The sequence below is a fragment of the Kogia breviceps genome, chromosome 11 (genome assembly GCF_026419965.1).
Source record: "Kogia breviceps isolate mKogBre1 chromosome 11, mKogBre1 haplotype 1, whole genome shotgun sequence".
In the NCBI taxonomy this organism is placed as follows: domain Eukaryota; kingdom Metazoa; phylum Chordata; class Mammalia; order Artiodactyla; family Physeteridae; genus Kogia; species Kogia breviceps.
The window spans coordinates 24,349,955-24,365,672 of record NC_081320.1 but is presented as its reverse complement, the minus strand read 5'-3'; the positions used below and the strand labels follow the sequence as shown (position 1 = coordinate 24,365,672).

At 40.4% G+C, this 15,718-nt stretch overlaps 1 protein-coding gene and 1 non-coding gene across 3 annotated transcripts in view; both read left to right on the top strand.

The window, feature by feature from the left end:
* The first annotated feature begins 8,089 nt into the window (after positions 1-8,089).
* LOC131766047 (U6 spliceosomal RNA) lies at positions 8,090-8,195 on the top strand. The gene has a single exon (XR_009338350.1). It is a non-coding gene; the product is annotated as a U6 spliceosomal RNA (small nuclear RNA).
* A 5,498-nt stretch (positions 8,196-13,693) lies between these two features.
* The window catches only part of M1AP (meiosis 1 associated protein), an 83,343-nt gene continuing 81,318 nt past the window's right edge, over positions 13,694-15,718 (top strand). The window contains exon 1 of one of the 2 annotated variants that reach the window (XM_067007370.1): positions 13,694-13,707. The gene's annotated coding sequence lies outside the window, so the exon portion shown is untranslated. The other variant, XM_059079626.2, reaches the window with a different exon arrangement.

Sequence of the window (15,718 nt, the reverse complement as noted above, 5' to 3'; positions counted from 1 at the left end):
TCTTGATATTGAATTGTTTGTATATTTGGGAAATTAAGCCCTTGTCGCTTGCATTGTTAGCAAACATTTTCTCCTATTCCGTAGGTTGTCTCTTCATTTTGTTTATGGTTTCCTTCACTGTGCAAAAGTTTATAAGTATGATTAGATTTTAGTGGGGTCTTCAAGGAATCAAGTCATACTCTCCCATGTATGGAACAGTCCTTGGCACATTTTCCAATGAATGCTACTTCAGATGGATAAAACAACTTACAGAGAGACATAGAGAAATTTATTGTAGCTAGGAGCAATGGATGGTGTGGAGTTAGTAAGCACATTGTTGGAGGTGGTGTCAGTTATAATAGACCTTGTAACCAGAAAGGAAACACAAACAGTTTTTAAGTCAAAGGATGGCATGACCAAATATATTTTTTTAAAATATTTCCAACATAAGTGTCTAATCTAGAGATTAGAGACAAGAATATAAATTTGGACTATGTATAAAAGAAAACCTGTTGAGAAGCTATCCTTTATATTGAAACACAGGAAGTCTGGTGGACATTAGATTACAATACCTGGGACACTTGGGTTAAATATTTCTGGTTTTACAATGAGGAGTAGTTGAGGGGAGAAAAGTGGTTATGAGACTAGAACATAAGCAAGTAACTCTTTTCCTATTGGTTCTAACCTATCCTGAACCACTCATTGGTAAGCTGACCTCCTCTTCCCCAACCTGCAACTCAAACAAATAACTTGAAAGGAGTAAAGAAACAATAAACAAGACGGAAATAGGAGAAAGTGCTTGCCCATTTCTGGTTTGGTACTAGCATTATCTTTTCCTCTCCTGTGGGCTAATTCAGAGAAGAATTCTCATTCAACCAGATAGAGTTGAAGACCCAGACCAGACAACTGATGAGGACCATGAGGCTCCTATCCCTACTGGATTTTGTCAGAGGTACTATAGGAATCAACAGCAAGTAAATGAAAATGAGTATGAGTAGAGAAGAGGCAGATCCTCTTGGAATGTAGAAGTTTGAAAAGACTTAAAAGAGCTTTCTGAGGGCAGACTCTAACTTCCATGAAGGCAAGGACCATTGTTTGTGTGTCCACTATATCCCAGTCCTAGCACAGTGCCTGACACATAGTTTGCCCTCAACAGATATTTATTGAATAAAAGAGTGACTGACTTATACTAGGGGAGTGGCAAAGATGGTGGAGTAGGAAGACTCTGAGCTCACATTCTCCCCTGAGCACACCAAGATTACAACTATTTACAGAGCAACTATTGATGAGAAAAACCAGAAGACTAGTGGAAAAGATCTTCTACAACTAAAGATATAAAGAAGGAACCACAAGACATGTAGAAGGGGCAGAGATGCAGTATAGTCAAGACCCATACTCCTGGGTGGGTGACCCACAAACAGGAGGATAATTACAATAGCAGAGGTTCTCAGGTCCTGCCCAAGTAGCAAGTGGTCCAAGCCCCGCATCAGGCTTACCAGCCCAGGGGTCCTGCACTGGGAAGATGAGCCCCCAAAACATTTGGCTTTGAAGGTTAGCAGGGCTTATTTTCAGGAGAGCCAGAGGGCTGTGGGAAATAGAGACTCTATTCTTAAAGCATGCACACAAAATCTCAAGTGTTCTGGGACCCAGGGCAGAAGCAGTAATTTGAAAGTATGCTGGGACTTCCCTGGTGGCACAGTGGTTAAGAATATGCCTGCCAATGCAGGAGACACAGGTTCGATCCCTGGTCTGGGAAGATCCCACGTGCCATAGAACAACTAAGCCCATGCACTATAACTACTGAGCCTGCGCTGTAGAGCCCGCGTGCCACAACTACTGAAGTGCTCATGCCTAGAACCCGTGCTCTGCAACAAAGAGTAGCCCCTGCTTGCTGCAACTAAAGAAAGCCCACGCACAGCAATGAAGACCCAATGCAGCCAAAAATAAATTAATTAATAAATTAATTTTTTTAAAAAAGAAAATATCCTGAGTCAGAGCCACCTGCTGATCTTGGAGAGCTTCCCTGAGATGCTGGAGGCAACTGGAGACATAGACACTGGGAGCAGCCATTTTGGGGAGCTCATTCTACCATGTGGACACTGGTGCTGGCAAGTGCCATTTTGGAATCTGCCCTCCAATTTATTAGCACCAAGATCCTGCCGCACCCACCAGCCTTTTGGCACCAGTACAAGGATGTGTCAGGCCAAGCAATTAGCCAGGTGGAGACACAGCCCCACCCACCAGCAGGCCTGCTGCCTTAAGACCCTTTGAGCCTGCAGCCACCCCTGGACACAGTTCTGTCCACTAGAGGGCCCAGGACCAGGCCCTGAACACGAGTGTGCAGGCACTAGCCCCAGAACCCCCCAAGGCCCTGAAACCAGAGACCCTGGGACATGGCTATGTCTATCAGTAGGCTGGCACTAGCCTGGTGGCCAGCCTCACCCACCAGTGGGTAGGCATCAACCCCAGGACCCCTTGGCCTTGGCCCTGCCCACCAGTGGGCTGATACCAATTCCAGTACCCAAAGCCCTGAACCCAGAGACCCCAGGACCTGGCTCCACCCACCACAGTACAGGAACTCAGCCTCTCAGCCTGCCATATCAGGACCCAGCCCATGCACCAGTAGGCAGGCACCAACCCCAGGACTCTGGACTCGAGTCCTGCCCATCAGCAGGCCAACACAAGCACTGGGACATCATGGGCTCTTTTGTCAGCCACTCCAGGATTCAGACCCACCCATGAGCAGCCCAACACCAGCTCTGGGACCCCCCCCCCACAGGGCTCTGCAGTCAGAGACCCAGGAACCTGGTTCCACCAACCAGTGACCCAGCACTAGACCTGGGACACCCTGAGGCCCAGCCCCACCCACCAGCAGGCTGACACTAGGTCCAGGAAACCCCCTTCCCAGCCCTGCAACTACCCACTTGAGATCCTGGCCTCACCCACCAGTGGCCAGCAGCCTCTGCACAATGCAAGCCTGTCAACCAACCAGAGTGGGGGCCAGCCACACCTACCAGAATGCCCACAGTAGTCTGCCCAACAGAAGGACCCATGCAGCACAAATAGGGGGCACCCCAGAGCATAACTCAGGTGACCAGAGGGCAGTTGCTGCTGGGATGCATAGGATGTCTCTACAAAAAGTCACTTCTCCAAGGTTGGGAAATATAACCAACCTACCACATACACAGAAATAAAAACAGCAAATTAGGCAAAATGAGATGACAGAGGAATATGTTCCAAACAAAGGAACAAGATAAAACCCCAGAAGAAGAACTAAGTGAAGTGAAGACAGACAATCTACCCAATAAAGAGTTCAAGGTAATGATCATAAAGATGTTCAAAGAACTCAGGAAAGGATTGGATGAACAGAATAAGAAGTTAAAAGTTTTAAACAAAGAGTTAGCAAATATAAAGAACAACCAAATATACATGAAGAATACAATAACTGAAATAAAAAATACACTAGAAGTAATCAACAGTAAATTAGGTGATACAGAAGAATGGATCAGTGAGCTGGAAGACAGAGTAGTAGAAATCACTGAGGCTGAACAGAAAAAAAGAATAAAAATAAGTCAGGACAGTTTAAGAGACCTCTAAGACAACATCAAGGATAGTAACATTCCCATTATAGGGGTCCCAGAAGGAGAAGAGAGGGAGAAAAGGGCAGATAACGTATCCGAGGACCTAATAGCTGAAATTTTCCCTTCCTGGGAAAGGAAACAGACATCTAGGTCCAGGAAGCACGAAGACTCCCAAACAGGATCAGCTCAAAGAGGATCACACCAAGAAACATTGTAATTAAAATGGCAGGGCTTCCCTGGTGGCGCAGTGGTTGAGAGTTCGCCTGCCAATGCAGGGGACGCAGGTTCATGCCCCGGTCAGGGAAGGTCCCACGTGCCATGGAGCGGCTGGGCCCGTGAGCCATGGCTGCTGAGCCTGCACGTCCGGAGCCTGTGCTCCGCAACGGGAGAGGCCACAGCAGTGAGAGGCCTGTGTACCACAAAACAAAATAAAATAAAATAAAATAAAATGGCAAAAATTAAAGATAAACAGAATATTAAAAGCAGCAAAGGAGGGACTTACCTTGTGGTCCAGTTGTTAATTAAGACTTTGCCTTCCAATGCAGGGGATGTGGGTTCAATCCCTGGTTGGGGAGCTAGATCCCAAGTGCCTTGGGGCCAAAAAGCCAAAACATAGAAGCAATGTTGTAACAAATTCAATAAAGACTTTAAAAATGGTCCACATCAGAAAAATCTTTAAAAAAAGAAAAAGCAACAAGGGAAAAGCACCAAGTTATGTATGAGGGAACTCCCATAAGGGTATCAGCTGATGTCACTGTTTGCAGATGACATGATACTATACATAGAGAATCCTAAAGATACTACCAGAAAACAACTAGAGCTAATCAATGAATCTGGTAATAGCAGGATATAAAATTAATGCACAGAAATCTCTGGCATTTCTATACACTAATGATGAAAACTCTGAAAGAGAAATTCAGGAAACACTCCCATTTACCACTGCAACAAAAAGAATAAAATACCTAGGAATAAACCTACCTAAGGAGATAAAAGACCTGTATGCAGAAAACGATAAGACACTGATGAAAGAAATTAAAGATGATACAAACAGATGGAGGGATGTACCATGTTCTTGGATTGGAAGAATCAACATTGTGCAAATGACTATGCTACCCAAAGCAATCTACAGATTCAATGCAACCCCTATCAAATTACCAAGGGCATTTTTCACAAAACTAGAACAAAAAATCTCACAATTTGTATGGAAACACAAAAGACCCCAAATAGCCAAAGCAATCTTTTTTGTTGTTGTTTGCTTGTTTTTTGTTTTTTGGTTTTTTGGTTTTGTGGTACGCGGGCCTCTTACTGTTGTGGCCTCTCCCGCTGCGGAGCACAGGCTCCAGACGCGCAGGCTCAGCGGCCATGGCTCACGGGCCCAGCCACTCCGCAGCACGTGGGATCTTCCCGGACTGGGGCACGAACCCGTGTCCCCTGCATCAGCAGGCGGATTCTCAACCACTGCGCCACCAAGGAAGCCCCAAAGCAATCTTAAGAAAGAAAAACGGAGCTGGAGGAATCAAGCTCCCTGACTTCAGACTATACTAAAAAGCTACAGTAATCAAGACAGTATGGTACTGGCACAAAAACAGAAATACAGATCAATGGTACAGGATAGAAAGCCCAGAGATAAACCCACACACATACGGTCGCCTTTTTTTTTTTTTTTTTGGTGGTACGTGGGCCTCTCACTGCTGTGGCCTCTCCCTTTGCGGAGCACAGGCTCCAGACGCGCAGGCTCAGCGGCCATGGCTCACGGGCTCAGCCGCTCCACAGCATGTGGGATCTTCCCGGACCGGGGCACGAACCCGTGTCCCCTGCATCGGCAGGTGGATTCTCAACCACTGCGCCACCAGGGAAGCCCCACGGTCGCCTTATTTTTGATAAAAGAAGCAAGAATATACAATGGAGAAAAGACAGCCTCTACAATAAGTGGTGCTGGGAAAACTGAACAGCTACATATAAAAGAATGAAATTAGAACACTCCCTAACACCATACACAAAAATAAACTCCAAATGGATTAATGATTTAAATGTAAGGCCAGACACTATAAAACTCTTAGAGGAAAACATAGGCAGAACACTCTATGACATAAATCACAGCAAGATCCTTTTTGACCCACCTCCTAGAGAAATGGAAATAAAAACAAAAATAAACAAATGGGACCTAATGAAACTTCAAAGCGTTTGCACAACAAAGGAAACCATAAACAAGACAAAAAGACAACCCTCAGAATGGGAGAAAATATTTGCAAATGAAGCGACTGACAAAGGATTAATCTCCAAAATTTACAAGCAGTTCATCAGCTCAATATCAAAAAACAAACAACCCAATCCAAAAATGGACAGAAGACTTAAATAGACATTTCTCCAAAGAAGATATACAGATTGCCAACAAACACATGAAAGGATGCTCAACATCGCTAATCATTAGAGAAATGCAAATCAAAACTACAATGAGATATCACCTCACACCAGTCAGAATGGCCATCATCAAAGAAACCTACAACAATAAATGCTGGAGAGGGTGTGGAGAAAAGGGAAACTTCTTGCACTGTTGGTGGGAATGTAAATTGATACAGCCACTCTGCAGAACAGTATGGAGGTTCCTTAAAAAACTAAAAATAGTGCTACCATACAACCTAGCAATCCCACTACTGGGCATATACCCTGAGAAAACCATAATTCAAAAAGAGTCATGTACCACAATGTTCATTGCAGCTCTATTTAAAATAGCCAGGACATGGAAGCAACCTAAGTGACCATCGACAGATGAATGGATAAAGAAGATGTGGCACATATATACAATGGAATATTACTCAGCCATATATAGAAACAAAATTGAGTTATTTGTAGTGAGGTGGATGGACCTAGAGTTTGTAATACAGAGTGAAGTAAGTCAGAAAGAGAAAAACAAATACCGTATGCTAACACATATATATGGAATCTAAAAGAAAAAAAAAAGGTTCTGAAGAACCTAGGGGCAGGACAGGAATAAAGATGCAGACATAGAGAATGGACTTGAGGATGTGGGGAGGGGGAAGGGTAAGCTGGGACAAAGTGAAAGAGTGGCTTGGACATATATACACTACCAAATGTAAAATAGATAGCTAGTGGGAAGCAGCCACATAGCACAGGAAGATCAGCTCGGTGCTTTGTGACCACCTAGAGGGGTAGATAGGGAGGGTGGGAGGGCAACACAAAAGGGAGGAGATATGGGGATATATGTATATGTTTTGTTGATTCACTTTGTTATAAAGCAGAAAGTAACACACCATTGTAAAGCAATTATACTCCAATAAAGATGTTAAAAAAACTAAAAATGTGTTAGACAATTTATATACATCTTTAATAGTAAAGCATTTCGAAAAATATTTTTAATGAGTTTGTATTATATGAAGAGGGGAAATGGCAATTTTCAAATGCCTTTTCCATTTGAAAGTACTATTTCTTCATTTTCTTCTTTTTGGCCTATTGTTTAAAAATAATTTTCATATACAGAATTCTTAAATTTTGGTCTCCTAAGTGAATATTTTCAAAGAAGCAAGTTGTTTGGCCTCTACCTTAATAAAATTCTTTACTAGTCAAAAAAAAAAGTGGAGGGGGTGTATCAGCTGAATTTTCAACAGAAACTCTGCAGGCCAAAAGGGAGTGGCATGATATATTTAAAGTGATGAAAGGGGGAAACCTACAACCAAGAATACTCTACCCAAAAATGCTTTCATTTAGATTCAATGGTGAGATCACAAGTTTTACAGACAAGCAAAAGCTAAACAGTTCAGCACCACGAAACCAGCTTTATAAGAAATGTTAAAGGGACTCCTCTAAGAAAAAGAAGAGGCCACAAATAGAAACTTGAAAATTATGAAAGGAAAAATCTCATTGATAAAGGCATATTTACAGTAAAGGTAGTAAATCAATCATATATAAAGCTAGTAGGAAGGTTAAATGACAAAAATAGTAAAGTTATCTATATCCACAATAAGTAGCTAAGGGATACACAAAACAAAAAGATGTAAAATATGATATCAAAAACTATAAAACATGGAGGGGGAAGTAAAAATGCAGGGTTGTTAAAATGTGTTTGACCTTAAGAGATCAGCAACTTAAAATGATTATATATGTGTGTGTACACACATACACACACACACACACACACACACACACACAGTAACCACAAACCAAAACCCTATAATAGATGCACACCTGGAAAGAAGAAAGAAATCCAAACACAACACTAAAGGTAATTATCAAATCACAAGAGAACAAAAGAAGAAGAAAGGAACAAATAAGAACTACAAAAACAATTAACAAAATGGCAGTAAATACATACTCATCAATAATTACCTTAAGTGTAAATTGACTAAATGCTCCAATCAACAAACACAGTGCCTGAATGGATACAAAAACAAGACCCATATATATGCTGCCTACAAAACACTCACTTTGGATCTAAAGACACACAGAGACTGAAAGTAAGGGGATGGGAAAATGTATTCCATGAAAATGGAAATTAAAGGAAAGCCAGGGTAGTGCTCACTTCGCAGCACATATACTAAAATTAGAACAATACAGAAAAGATTAGCATGGCCCCCATGCAAGGATGACACACAAATTCATGAAGCGTTCCATATCTTTCTGGGAATTGGGGGTTGGTAGATGCAAACTATTACATTTAGAATGGATAAACAACAAGGTTCTATTGTATAGCACAGGGAACTATATCCAATCTCCTGTGTAAACCATAATGGAAAAGAATATTTTTAAAAGAATGTATATATGTCTATAACTGAGTCACTTTGCTGTACAGCAGAGGTTGGCATAACATTGTAAATCAAATATACTTCAATTTTAAAAAAAGAAAGAAAGCCAGGGTAACAATACTTATTTCAGACAAAACCGACTTTAAAACAGATTATAACGAGAAACAAGAAAGACATTACATAATGATCAAGGGATCAATCCAATAAGATATAAAAATTGTAAATATAGGGCTTCCCTGGTGTTGCAGTGGTTGAGAGTCCGCCTGCCGATGCAGGGGACACGGGTTCATGCCCCAGTCAAGGAAGATCCCACATGCCACGGAGTGGCTGGGCCCATGAGCCATGGCTGCTGAGCCTGCGTGTCCGGAGCCTGTGCTCCACAACAGGAGAGGTCACAACAGTGAGAGTCCCTCATACTGCAAAAAAAAAAAGTTGTAAATATATATCCACCCAACATAGGAGCACCTAATTGCATAAAGCAAACATTAACAGACATAAAGGGAGAAATTGACAGTAACACAATAATAGTAGGGGACTTTAACACCTCAGTTACATCAATGGACATATCATCCAAACACCCCCCCAAAATCATAAGAAAACACTGGCCTTAAGTGACACATTATATCAGATGCACTTAATTGATATATATAGAGCATTCCATCCAAAAGCAGCAAAATACACATTCTTTTCAAGTACACAGGGAACATTCTCCAGGGTATATCACAGGCTAGGACACAAAACAAGCCTCAGTAAATTTAAGAAAATTGAAATCATATCAAGGATCTTTTCTGACCACAATGCTATGAGACAAGAAAAAAATAAAAACACATGGAAGCTAAACAATATGCTACAAAACAACCAATGTATCACTGAAGAAATTTTTTTTAAACTTGGAGACAAATGTAAATAAAAGCACAACAATACAAAATCTATGAGATGCAGCAAAAGCAGTTCCAAGAGGGAAGTTTACAGTGATACAAACCTACCTCAGGAAACAAAACAAAGCTCAAATAAACAACCTAACCTAACACCTAAAGGAGCTAGAAAAAGAAGTATAAACAAAGACCAAAGTTAATAGAAGGAAATCATAAAGATAGGGCAGAAATAAATGCAATAGAAACTAAAAAAAAAAAAGAGAAAAAGAAAAAAATTAGTGAAACTAAGATCTGGTTCTTTGAAAAGATAAACAAAATTGGTAAACATTTAGCCAGACTTGTCAAGAAAAAAAGAGAGAAGGCCCAAATCAATAAAATCTGAAATGAAAAAGGAGAAGATACAATTGACACCACATAAACACAAAGAATCATAAGCAATTACAATGAACAATTATACACCAATAAAATAGACAACCTAGAAGAAATGGACAAATTCCTAGAAATGTACAGTCTCCCAAGAGTAAACCAGGAAGAAATAGAAAATATGAACAGGCTAATTAGCGGTAATGAAATTGAATCAGTAACAAAACAACTCCCCCCCAAAATAAGTCCAGGACCAAATGGCTTCACAGGAGAATTCTACCAAACATTTAGAGAAGAGTTAACACCTATCCTTGTCAAACTAGCTGAAAAAATTGCAGAGGAAGAAATGCTTCCGAACTCATTCTACAAATCAGGCATCACCCTGATACCAAAACTAGACAAAGATATCACCAAAAAAAGAGAAAATTACAGGCCAATATCACTGATGAACATAGATGCAAAAATCCTCAATGAAATAATAGGAAACTGAATTCAGCAATACATTAAAAGGATCATACACCATGATCAAGTGGAATTTTCCCAGCGATGCAAGGATAACTCAATACTCACAACTTAATCAATGTGATACACCAAATTCATAAATTGAAGAATAAAAATCATATGATCACCTCAATAGATGCAGAAAAAGTTTGACAAAACTAAACATCTATTCATGATTTTAAAAACTCTCATTGAAAAATTATAAATTAATTAAGAAAATAAATAAAATAAACTGAAAAAAGAAATTATAAAAAAACTCTCATCAAAGTGTATATAAAGGGAACATATCTCAACATAATAAAAGCCATACACGATAAGCCCACAACTAACATCATTCTCAATGGTGAAAAGATGAAAGTGTTTCCTCTAAGATCAGGAACAAGACAAGGATGTCCGCTTTTGTCACTTTTATTCAACATAGTATTGGAAACCCTAGCAATAGCAATCAGGCAAGAAAAGGAAATTAAAGTAATCCAAATTGGAAAGGAAGAAGTAAAACTGTCACTGTTTGCAGATAACATGCTGTTATATATAGAACATCCTCAAAATGCCACCAAAAAACTACTAGAGTTCATCACTGTTGCAGTAAAGTGTCAGGATACAAGATTAATATACAGAAATTAGTTGCATGTCCATACACTAAGAACAAACTACTGTATCAGAAAGATTAAGAAAAAAATCCCATTTACAACTACATCAAAAATAATAAAATACCTAGGAATAAATCTAACTAAGGAAGGAAAAAACCTGTACTTGGAAAACTGTTAGACAGTGATGAAAGAAATTGAAGACTACACAAACAGATGGGAAGATATGCCATGTTCATGGATTGGAAGAATTAATATTGTTAAAATGACCACACTACCCAAAGCAAGCTATGGATTCAATGCAATCCCTACCAATATAATTCTAAAATTTGTATGGAAGCACAAAAGACCCTGAAGAGCCAAAGCAATCTTGAGAAAAAAGAGCAAAGCTGGAGATATCATGATCCCTGATTTTAAACTATACTACAAAGCTACAGTCATCAAAACAGTATGGTACTGGCAGAAAAACAATCTCATAGGTCAATGGAACAGAATAGAGAGCCCAGAAATGAAGTCACACTTATATGGGCAATTAATCTATGACAAAGAAAGCAAGAATATATGATGGGGAAAAGACAGTCTCTTCAACAAATGGTACTGGGAAAACTGGATAGCTACATGCAAAAGAATCAAACTGGATTACTCTCTCACACCATGCACAAAAGTAATTTCAAAATAGATTAAAGACTTAAATGTAAGATGTGAAACCATAAAACTTCTAGAAGAAAACACAGGCAGTATGCTCTTTGACATCAATCTCAGCAATTTTTTTGTATACGTCTCCTCAGACAAGGGAAACAAAAGCAAAAATAAACAAATGGGACTACAGCAAACTGAAAAGCTTTTACAGTAAACTACCAGCTTTTGCAGAGCAAAGTATTAACAAAACAGAAAGTGCACCTACTAAATGGGAGATATTTGGAAATAATATATCTGATAAGGGAATAATATTCAAAATATACAAATCAATATCAAAAAAACAGTCCAGATAAAAAATGGGCAGAGAAAAAAAAATAGCAGAGGACCTATATAGACATTCTTCCAAAGAAGACATACAGATGGGCAACAGGCACATGAAAAGATGCTCAAGATTATTAATATTGGGCCTCCCTGGTGGTGCAGTGGTTAAGAATCTGCCTGCCAATGCAGGAGACACGGGTTCGAGCCCTGGTCCAGGAAGATCCTACACTCCACAAGGCAACTAAGCCCGTGTGCCACAACTATTGAGCCTGTGCTCTAGAGCCTTCGAGCCACAGATACTGAAGCCCATGCACCTAGAGCCCATGCTCCACAACTAGAGAAGCCACCACAATGAGAAGCCCGCACACCACAGCAAAAAGTAGGCCTCACTCACCACAACTAGAGGAAGCCTGCGCACAGCAACAAAGACCCAATGCAGCCAAAAATAAATAAATAAATAAATAAAATTTTTAAGATTATTAATATCAGGGATATGCAAATCGAAATCACAATGAGATGTCACCTGACACATATCAATATGGCTATTCTCAAAAGACAACAAATAACAAGTGTTGACAAGGATGTAGAAAACAGGGAACTTTTATACACTGTTGGTGGGAATGTAAATTGGTGCAGGCACTATGGAAAACAGTATGGAGATTCCTCAACAAATAAAAAATAGAACTACCATACAATCCAGCAACTCCACTCCTGAGTATTTGTCTGAAGAAAATGAAAACACTAAGTAGAAAAGATATATGCATCTCTATGTTCATTGTAGCATTATTTACAATAGCCAAGATATGGCAGCAACCCAAGAGCCCATCAAAAGATGAATGGATAAAGAAGATGCCATATATATATCTATAGATATAGATATAGATATAGATATATATACTCACACATATATACAATGGAATATTACTCAGCCATAAAAAGGAATGAAATCTTGCCACTTGCAACAACATGGATGCACCTAGAGGGTATTAGGCTAAGTGAAATATTGTCAGACAGAGAATTACAAATATTTTATGATTTCACTTATATGTGGAACCTAAAAAACAAAACAAATGAATAACCAACCATAACACAACAGAAACAGAGTTATAGATACAGAGAACAAACAGGTGGTTGCCAGAGGTGAGGGGTGTGGGGGGGGCATGGAAAGAAATTGGTGAGGGAGAGTAACAGGTACAAACTTCCAGTTGCAAAATACATGAGTTACAGGTATGAAATACACAGTGTGGGGAATACTCAATAACTATGTAATATCTTTCTACAGTGAGAGATGGTAACTAGATGTATTGTGGTGTTCAGTTTGAAATGTATAGAAATACCAAATCACTATGTTGTGCAACAGGAACTAACATAGTGTTGAAGGTCAATTATACTTCCAAAACACAGAAACACACTCATAGAGAAGAACTCAGATTAGTGGTTACCAGAGCTGGAGGTGGGTGGGGGTGGATGGTGATGGATAAAGGCAGTCAAAAGGTACAAACTTCCAGTTATAAGATAAATACGTGCTAGGGATGTAATGTACAATATAAATAACACTGCTGTATGTTATATATGAAAGTTGTTAAGAGAGTAAATCCTAAGAGCTCTCATCACAAGAAAAAAATGTTTTTTATTTCTTTAATTTCACATCTATGTGACATGATGGATGTTCAGTAACTTATTGTGGTAAAACTTTCATGATGTATATAAGTCAAAGCATTATGCTGTACCCCTTAAACGTATACAGTACTGTATGTAAATTGTATTTCAATAAAGTTTGAAGAAAAACAAAGTGACTGAATGAATGAATGATGTGGAAGAGAAAGGTTAAGCCCAGGAACATGATGGGGGTACCACTGGAATGCTTCATGGGGCAGGGGTAGCTTGACGAAATGTCAGGTTTAGCATAATATTCTCAACAGAAATCCAGAGTCTACCTTAGCACCAAAGAAGGGTTGTTCCCCTGGCACCCAAGGCCTTGAAGAAGGCGGGCCTGAGGTGCAGCCTGAGGTGGACCCTGAGGCGGCGCCCGCAATGAGCCGCCCGGCCTGAGGGGGGCGCCCTCGCAGCGCAGGCGGACGTGGAGAGCCGGAAGGGCCAGGTAGCCGCGTCTTTGCCTTCGCGAAGAAAGGGGTAGGAGCAGGGCTGAGGGCCGCAGGCGGGGAGGGCCCCTCGCCGCGCCTCGCAGGAAGGATTTGGGCCGATCTCGGGCCGGCCTTCAAGCGGGTGTTGGCGGGGGAGGGTGTTGGCGAGCAGACACCGGCATCTGCCAGGGAGGCCTGACGCCCGGAGGCCCAGGTCCGCTGCGTCCGAGCCCGCCCTCCGCAAGCGGTTCTGAGGACCGGAGCGGCAGAGCCGAGTCTCCTCCGCCGACTCTCGCGGGCCTGGGGGATGGGTGGCCAATCCGTCAGGCAGCGTAGGCGTCGTACTGAGGGCCCACGACACTTTGGGGGGGCCCATTTAATATATTAACTTGTAAAGAGAAAAGAAAACAGTGAAACCTTAGGGCCGAAGAAAAGGGTTTTTGTTTTATGTTTTTCCTTACATGAAGGGGGCGGAAATGAAATTGGAGTGCCCACGAAAATCTTTTTTGCTCTTCCACAGCAAGAGGCCAACCTCCTTTGTGGAACTGAGGGGCGCGCCAGGGGCTAGGAGGGTGGAGGATGGGAGGGGGCTTGGCTCGGTAGGGCATGGCATGAGGATGGAGAGTTGGGAAGGAGACACATGCAGAATTTCGGAGCCAGGGTAGGGATTTCAGATTTTGTTCCAAGTGTAATTGGAAGCCATTGAAGGGTTTTGGGTAAGGGAGTAACTTGATGGCTTTTGGTGGTTCAAGGCCGAAATTTAACCAGTTTCCAGGGAGACATCAATAAGTGGACGTTATTGTCAGAAGTGGAGAGCATAGGATCACAAATAGTCAGGTGCTGCTTAGGACTATGCCCAGACACATCAGGTGCATTAATTGATCATGTTTGACAATATAAGGAAGAGAGCTGCCTTTTACCCCATTTAAAGAACAGTGTTGGAATTGCACACAAGTGTGGGATCTAAAAATGACTGTGGAAGCTGAAACGATTCAAAGTGATCCTAATAATCAATGGGAACAATTACATTTGTTCCGGGATCTCTCAGAATTGTTGTCAAAACATTAGAAATTCTCTTACTGCCAGTTATAAATGTACAGAGAATTGAAAAATAATAAAACTAGAATCTGTTTAGCACACTGTCATTGAAAACATTAGAAACATTGAGAAAGTATTTTTTTCTTTGTAAAAAAACTTATCAAGAGTAGTTTGAATAGTGCTTGTGCTTGTCTTCTTCTCAAGCATCTCAAGAAAGCATCTCTTCTATACCTTACCAAAATGTTATATTCCTTTCTAAGTTTGGATGAGCTTCCAACATTTTATCCTTTGCACTTTCAATTTTGTAAAATATCTCCAAGAGTTCCTTTTATATGAAGTTTTTTGCCAATGGCACTTTTTTCTGAAACATCTTCATACTTTTTGTCATAACCACTTTCCTAATTTATGTTGATAAGTTCACCTCACTAAATTCCTCTCTCTGCCTGTCTAGAGTCTATTAAACAACGGCATTGTCAATATTCTCACACTCAGCTCTTTCTTCTGTTAATTTATGTTCAATTCAACTCTCACTTTCAGCCTTAGCACTTATTGTTTCTTGGCTACACTTTCATCTTTTTTGACCAATTCCCTCTTTCAATTATCTATTTTTGTAAGATGTCAATGTGGGTTTATCACTAGTTAACAAGGAAGTAAAACTACACTCTGCTGTCTGTACTTAACCTGAATAAGAGATCTGCAGTGACCAGTCACCAACAGAATTTGAAAGAAGTGACATAATTAATCACTGACCATGATGTGTATCTGTTATTTATGTAGTGATTTGTGGGCTAAAGAGCTAGCTGTGGTTTGTACTTTTATGTAATTATAGTTAATATTCCATGGTAACTGAAATTAGAACCATGTTGATGGGAGATTAACCTTAATTAACTAAATTGTAGTAACCGAGATTTGTGTATATTGGAACCATGCAAAATAAGAAGTGCCTATACTCTAAAATGACAAGAGTTTCAGATGTGAAGGAAGGTGAAC